Raw genomic sequence first — 8,670 nt, 5'->3', positions numbered from 1 at the left:
GCTATCATTCTTGCTATCCTCATCCATCCAACTCTCTATGTATCTATTCAGCTGTTGGTCTGGTCTTCTCTGTAGCAGCAAATTGACTACTTACATCCGGGTTGGTCTTCACTGTATCTGCCCCCAATGCCAAGGCCATGGTTGATTTGTCCTTTTTATCTGGGGTGGTCCATCCCTATATGGTCGTGAGGATCAAATGACTCTGATCTAGACAGGAGGGAGCAGGCACTGTGGAGGAGAATGGCAGAGCGTTATCAACACCTGAACTGGATCCCTAATTTGGAGTTTGCTATTGTGAGATCTGACCCTGCCTCTCTGACCCTGTCTCCGACTGTTTTTCAGTGTCCTCCTTGACGTGTCCTTGGCCATATAGAAAATCCCAACCTGCTGATCCATGTGCACTTCATCTTCTCTACATCACTCATGCTGTCTGTCAAGCACATTGCATCGTTTTTTTGATCGGAACCCTTTCAGGGAGGTCTGTATTAAGTTTTTTAATTGTGCCTATGTAGTTAGAAAACAGCAATTCATCTGGATCTGTCCATTGTGGATTTTTATTTTTTAAACAAATTGTATTTGTTTACTGGTTGTTTGAAAATAACGAATGCCTTTGTGTATAGAGCCAATGACAATTGATACTGACATAAACTGCTGCTTGATTTTTCATCCCTACCAAGCTTTTATTTATGGATAGGAAACTAGTCCAATAGACAACCACATCTGTCTTTTTTAGGAGACCAAACACTACTACTGGCACTGGTATTGTTTCCTTGAGGACAAAGATAAACCTGTGAATTTCATCTCAGGTTCCTCCATCAACTTCAGATGGCCTTTGAAGCACTTGTCAATGTACCTTAACACCCTTATGAATTTGTACAGCAGCTGCTCTTTGGAATCAGAGTCTGAGTGCACACAGAACTGCTGCTACAGTGTGTTACAAATACAAATGGTACTAAAACACATAAGCCAATTAAATTGCAAAAAAAAAAAAAAAAACGCTTGACCACAGAACTTTGGCCCTTGATAGTTACACATGCACAGTAGGTGCTTACAGATCTACAAATGTAAAAGCATTGTGTCTATGTTGAAATGTAATATTAACTCCATAAATAAAAGGCTATATGTACTGTATCTCAAATGAAATGTAAATTGTGCATACAGGGAGATCATCAATTATATTACTGAAGATATGAAGTCTACAGGGTAGCTGGCTGCTGACCTCTCTAACCATCATATCCATGTAGAAACACTAGTCCAGCTGTTTGCACCAAGAAGAAGTCAAGGAGGTGTTGAGCCAAAGGCATCTGAGTCTTACATTATCACTTGACTTGGGGTCAAGAAAACTGTCAAGACATATTTACACACCAAAGAAAGTGTGAAGCTACACACAGGGTTCCGATATTGTGACTGTGAAGGCCTAAGAGTGAGGGTGAATGAGGGTGACACCTTCTGTAAGACATTTGAGGTCACAGGATCCTTAATTAGATAAGTGTGAGATGTTGGACATACCATTCCATCTCCTGTGTGAACCTTATGGGGACCATCAGCTGTCTAGAGTCCTTGAGCAATCACCACCACTGCCGGGATGACGTCCCTTCTTCTAAAGGATGGGTATTATTGGCACGGAAGGACTTTCTGTGGCAGGTGGCTACACCGACTCCCGTGACATTCTGCTCAAGCCCACTGGGATTAGGTGTCTTGACTGAATACATCATATAGTTTCCTTGTGTATGCATGAGCTTGTTTCTCTATCCATGTCCACATGAACTCACTGAGCCATGGAAGAGGGACAGAGAAGTCGAAATCCTGTGTGACTTTTACAGTTTTGTTTGCTAAAGACCATGAACAGATGTGGCATGGCCATAATAAGTTCAGTGTTGTTGGATTTACTCAGTACATGTAACTAATTTATTCATTGTATATACTCTGATCATGGAGGTGTATTAAACACTGTCTTTCTTTATTTTATTAGGTTTGTTTCATGGTCTCCTATTGTAAAACCCCTCCAAAGAACTACAGCACTACCATTCAAGCAAGTGAACTTGGCTTTCAACGTTATCACGCTGGCTCAGTTGCTGATGTTGCATACAGACAGAGGCACAGACACAGATGACACTGCACACCAGAGAACAAGAATACACAGACACAAGACAAAGTGGTAAGAAGACATTGTATGAAAAATAAAATGAAAATTAGAAACATGATAAAAAACAGTTATGAAGCAGTGGAATGGGTCAGGAGGAGGAGGGGAAAGCTATTCTGAATAGATGTGTTTTAAGCATGGTTATGAAGGTGGAGAGTGTTGTACAAATGTGCAGCGCTAGTGGAAGGGCATTCCAGAGATTACCCTGTCACCCATAGATGGATGGAGATGGGGGTTAGGGTTAGGAGATTTGAAAGATAAGGAGAGGGCAGATTGTAGAGAGATTTGTGTACAAGGAGAATGATTTTGTATTGGATGCAGTATTAAACTGGGAGCCAGTGTAGTTGCTGGAGGATGGGGGTGATGTGATCCCATCGGCCTAGTACAGATTAGCACCCTAGCAGTAGAGTTTTGTATATATTGTAGGCTGTTTAATTCTTTGGATGAGATGCCAATGAGTAGGGCATTGCAGTAATCTAACCTTGAGGTGATGAAGGCATGAATGAGAGTCTCGGCAGCAGATGGGGTGACGGAGAGAGGGAAAGGCTGTTTTGGTGATGTGTTTGATGGGTGATTTAAAGGAGTGGATAGAATCGACTATGACGCCAAGGTTTCTTAGCTCAGCAGAAGTGGTGGTGAAGAAACCAGGAATGGCTAGCTGTGAATGTGCCAGTTTTTTCAGTATATGAGGGGTGGAAATGAGGATGGCTTCTGTCTTGTCTTGGTTGAGTTTTAGAAAGTTCTGTGTCATCCAGCTTTTGATGGTGTTTAGATTATTAACAACATTTTCCCTGTGAGTTTTCCCTGTCCCTGTGAAAAGTCTTTTCATCTACCGGTGATATGTCAACACAATGAAAACTTTATTTTGAACCTGGCTTTATCCAATATACAGATTTTTTAGTTTTAATTTATGCAAATCAGCACATTGGTTTGTTCCGAACAGAAACAGTATTTTAACGTTTCCGGTTTTTCAGTTCAACCCTAAAATTGACGTTCCTGAACTGGTTAGAACAAAAAAATAAAGTTCCTGAACCTGTTAATAACGTTCCATGTCAGCTGCTGGACATACAAATAAGTAGGCTGATCATTAGGACTTTCCTTTCCTTCCTGTCATCAAACATTAAAAAAGCACTATAGGCTACATTATATAAGCGGCATAACTGTAATTCTGATGTGCCTACATTTTTTTCAGTATTATACGTGAATTAAGACAAGGAACATTTCTGCCATGTTGTTCATTGGCAAACAACTGAACACATATCCATTATGCTTCTTACATAGCTCAATTGGTGCAAATGACAAATAGGGCAGGCTACATAGCTGTCAATTGAGAACTTCAATTGACCAAACCTGGTCAGGGCCCTATCAGTGCATTTGTTTCTCTTATGTCATCAAACAATACAAAACCACAAAGAATTACAGAAGCATCACTGTAGTTCTTACATTCATCCAAATGCCTATGCAACTCACATACAGTACCCTCCAGAATTATTGGCACCTCTGCTAAAGTTGACTAAAAAGAGGAATATAAAATCATCTTTTGGAAATTGATCTTAATGTCTTAATGTAAGTAATCAACTGGGGAAGTTTCATAGTGAGATCTGCTAGTTACAGTAATTTGTTTTACCCTATTCACCTGTAGTGCCTTGCCTTATATTCAACACATTGAACAAGAAAGGCTTAATATCGAGAATTGCCCAAAGGATATCACCGGGCACCCTCTCTAATCGTATTGAGTTTAGCCCTAAGGAACAAGAAACAGCAAAAAAAACAAAAAACTTTAACCGACAAAACCAGGTTCAACTGAATTATGGCATTTGGCTGCCGAACTAATTTAGACTCATGGGTCTGTTGCTGTCCCTCAAGTTGCTAAGAAAGTGCCTTGCAAGTCATAGTGCTGTCTTGTTTACCATACACATGCATGTTTCCTTTCCTTTGTCCTTGAGTACAAAGATAAACCTGTGAAATTCTTGCTAAATGCCAATGAGACTGAGAAATATTTAAATCCAATCTGCAGCAGATGGTCCTGCACATAAAACAGACATCAAGGCATAGATTTCCTCCATTTTATTCTCCTCTGCTTCTTGGGTTCCAATGTATAAGACCAGGAGAGAAAAGGGAATGTTGTGGTGCCCCTGGACATTACTGTAGGTAGCTACATGTTTGTCGACTATGTATTTTTTCAGTATTTACTATTTGTATGATACGCTTCAATGACATTTGGTTATTGCTGAAAAGTAAAAGACTGGATCTAAGAAGGAGGTTTAGGACTACGTAATGGCATGCCATGGTCAAATCTGAGGTTAAGAATGGGGATGGATGGTCTCTCTGACGTGCCTCCATCCTGAATGGATGTGTGTGTGTGTGTGTGTGTGTGTGTGTGTGTGTGTGTGTGTGTGTGTGTGTGTGTGTGTGTGTGTGTGTGTGTGTGTGTGTGTGTTGAGCTGTGTTGTGAAGTGAAGCACAACAGGTGTTACCTTGTCATCTCCTTAGAGAATCTCAGGGTAGCAGCAGCCAACAGACTCCTCCCCAGTGAACGGAGTTAGAGCATTCATTTTAGTAGACGGGCATTTCAGTGTAGGATCAGCCTAAGACACGCACAAGGACGTGGAAAGATTCTTATTGTTTTTACCCCGTACTAGCTGGGTTCACTTAATTTAAGGTCAGTGTACAACAAAGATATTCCTATCTTACACTCAAATATTTCGCCATGCGCTTCACTTTTATTAAGCCTTGCGCCCAGGGGTGTGGCAATAGGTTTGGTCTGGCGCATAATCCAAAATTCGCTATCTTATACCCTATAAAAATCATAGTATTTTTATAGGAATAATAAATAAAATAGGATTTTATTTCAGTCATTCGAACACTATTGGGGTAAGTGTTGCTTTTTTCAGGCTATGTTTTCGATGGTAACCCCTTGTCAGTCAATAGTGAAAGTAATTAACTGTGTAGAACTGTTTTGTCGTTGACTATGAGACCACTGTGAAGTTAGTTTCACTTTGCCAATGACTTCAAATAATAGACGAGTGGAGATGTGTGTAGGCCATTCCTTCTGTATGTTTTAGTAAAACATGGTTTAGTGGAATACCTGTTCCATATGGTTTCGTGTGCAAGCAGATTCCTTCAAATGTGCCGCTGACTATCAAAATATCAATGCGCTGTTGAAGTTGCATGCGCTGCTTGGTGTTAAAGGGAATAACAGATGTCATTCTCATTGGTTTCAAGGATGTTACGCCCAAAACACACCCATGACTGATCAAAAAAATGTTTTCCTCCAAGCATCGGACATTTGATAACCAAAGCACCCCGAATGTGGACTGAACACACCCCTAAATGTATTTAAGCTATTCGCAACTTCACACTGTAAACAGTATATGACATATAGTGCAGTGTGGACAGTAGTATACAGTTAAGCAAGTGGCATGGTTCACAGTAGGGATATGTGCAGTGTATTAATGACATTATAAAAGCAGAATAAGTATGGATTTACAGTATGGACAATATAGACAGATATGTATGGTATGTTTACAGTATGTACATTTGTAATATAAATAGAATGCTATGGGTGGGATAGGGTAGCGCCGCCACCTCCTGGTTGTCCCTGTCATGGGCCGTGGTGCAGCTCAACAGGCAAGGGGGCGTTGGTGGGGTGTGTGTATGTGTGTGTGTGTGTGGGGGGGGGGATATAGACAGATATGTGCAGTGTATTAGCAGTAACAATATAAGAGTATTAAAAATAAGTGTATGTGCAGTATGAACAGTATAGACAGGTACAGTTGACTATGGAGTATAGTCTGCAGTGATACATAATGGCATGTCATGGTCAAATTTGAGGTTAAGATTTAAAGATCGCAGCAGTCCTCTGTCCATCACCTCCCACAGACACAGAGATGGGTATAGATGACCTCTCTGACCTACCTCCATACTGAGTGGATGTGTAACGTGTGTGTGTTTGTGTGTGTGCGCGTGCGTGCATATGTGTGTGTTGAGCTGTGTTGTGAAATGAAGCACAACAGGTGTCACCTTGTCATCTCCTTATAGAATCTCAGTGGAGCAGCAGCCAACAGACTCCTCTGTGACCAGAGCCCGCGCACACACAAGGTTTGTGTGCTGTAAGTGGGATAATAGACCTCTGAAGTTTTTCAATAAAAAGGACCCAAAGCTGCCCTCTTTGCCCATATAAGGAGATTCTGGAGCTAACCAAAGGTTACCAATTATTGCAAGTTGCACTGCAAGTTAGCTCACATGTAGCAAAAATCAAAGTTCCATGTCTTAACATACTGAAGATCACAAAACCCACTTGAAATCAGACAAAAGTTTGTAGGCCAAAATGTCTGCATTTCAGACTTCTTCTTCTCCACAAGAGTTTAATAAGTGTGATTATTTAAAATCTCAATGAAATCGCAAGTTCTCTAGTGATGTTCATGGACTACAGTGTCTGAGATAGAACAAATTAGTTGGACCCTGTTTTATTGCACTGCCTTGTAGCCTTCTCTTGGGAGTATCCTCTGGCCATAGAGACTAGGCCTGTTGCTGTCCCTCAAGCTAAGAAAGTGACTTGCAAGCCTTAGTGTTGTCTAGTTTACCATGCACATGCATATCTCCTTCCCTTTGTCCTTGAGTACAAAGATAACCCTGTGAAATTCTTGCTAAATGTCAGTGAGACTGAGAAATATTTTAATCTTATCTGCAAAAGATCTATGGTCTTGCAAATAAAACAGACATCAAGGCAAAGATGCATTTGTATTCTCCCTTTTATTCTTCTAGGCTTCTTAAGATCAGGAGAGAAACATTGAAAAATTAGTGTGTGTGTTGAGCTGTGATGTGAAGTGAAGCACAACAGGTGTTACCTTGTCATCTCCTTAGAGAATTTCAGGGTAGCAGCAGCCAACAAACTCCTCCTCTGGGACCAGAGCCAGAACATTCATTTCAGTGCACAGTCATGTCAGTGTAGGATCAGCCTAAGACAAGCACAAGGACGTGGAAAGATTCTTATTGTTTTGTACCCTGTGCTAGATGGGTTCGCTTAATTTAAGGTCAGTGTAGTAGAAGTAGTGATAAAAAATCACCTTACATCGTTTAAAATGCCTAAACTTAAACGATATGTACTTAACTATATTTTAAATTCTATGTATTTATACTATTTCTCTCTTTCCCACTTTGTCACATAGAAGAACCTTGTAGATGAGCCATTTTACAGCTTTGACAGTAAAACTGAAAGAGCCCAAATGGAAGATTTCTCTGGTCCCTGAGGTGGACCCTCGCAGTTCAGTGCCAATACAACAGGAGATCTCAAGGTATACAAGTAAGCAGACTTTACTATGTTGAGCTTGTGCTGTGATGTAATTCTTGATCTGGCTTTGTTAATGAGTTTGTTAATTTGTTTCTATTCATAGTTTATGTATTGTGTCAGTGTTTTCAAAATACCTTTCACCCTTTTATCACTTCAGTAGAGTTAGGATATCTCCTAACATTGTCATAGCTGCTCCCAAGCAGACTTGAGGAATGAATGCATATTCATGATTGCATGTATGGATATTTAAGAATGGATAAATGAATGTATATTTATAACTGAATGCATAGATGTTTTAATGGAAGTAGGAATGAGTGTTCATGAATAGAATTCATGAAGGATGGCTTTTTTAAGTGTAGAGAATGGTAATTTGGAATTTGCACAGCTCCTCTGAGTAGCCCAAATGTTTACTGTATAGTTGTCCTTTAATTGTTTTAACTTTGTGCTTGTTGTGTGTATTTGTTGTAACTCTTGCTGCAATTTCCCGGTGTCCAAAACAAATGTCTCCTTTGGGAGACTAATAAAGCAAGGCTGTGCTCTGGTGGTCTGCGAAGGCATTGCAGCCAGGTGGTCCCTGACCATGTATCCAACACTGCAGTATTACTGTGGGCAGGGCATCACTATGTGCACCTCACACCCCATAACAGTGGTCCACAGGTTGCTTCTTAGTCATGATGGTGGTTGAAACTCCACTCAAGGTCCCTACATAAAATGAAGCAAAATAAAACAAGTTTATTACAGACTAAAAGAAGTTTAAAGACTAAAAGAACACTTAACAACTGTCCCCCTACCAGCTCCTCTCGGTATAAGGCATTACCTTCCGGTAGTGATGCGCGGGTCAGGGTTTTGTATATCCCGCGCCCACCCGACCTATTATAACCCAATCCGCCCCGCCCAACCCGACAATATTGTAACGTCGGTGCCTTCCGGACTGAGTGCTAGCCTCTCAGAATGCAATGTGTGTGAATGCTGGATTGTGTAATGTCGGTTTTAGTGAGTGTAATTGCGTTTACCTTGTCACGTTTGTGTTAGCTTGTGTAGTCTTTCTTTAGGTTGTACCTCATGTGTTTTACCCGGTGTATTGTCCCTGTTCGTGTATCGTGCTTGTTTTATGGACTTCCCTTGTGTTTCCTGTGTAATGGTGTCTTGGCGTATGTGTGAATCCCGCTTCCGCTAATAAACCTTTGATTAGACAACTGTGAGTCTCATCAATCGTTACATTGGTGTCAGAAGT

General features: G+C 40.7%; 1 protein-coding gene across 2 annotated transcripts in view; it reads left to right on the top strand.

Annotated features, from left to right (window-relative positions):
- LOC121688279 overlaps positions 1–8,670 on the top strand; it is a 522,978-nt gene that overhangs the window by 83,909 nt on the left and 430,399 nt on the right. The window lies entirely within an intron of this gene.

Source organism: Alosa sapidissima, chromosome 17, assembly GCF_018492685.1.
Source record: "Alosa sapidissima isolate fAloSap1 chromosome 17, fAloSap1.pri, whole genome shotgun sequence".
NCBI classification, from domain to species: Eukaryota; Metazoa; Chordata; class Actinopteri; order Clupeiformes; family Clupeidae; genus Alosa; species Alosa sapidissima.
The sequence above is the reverse complement of the archived record's forward strand: the minus strand, read 5'-3'. Positions and strand labels throughout refer to the sequence as shown.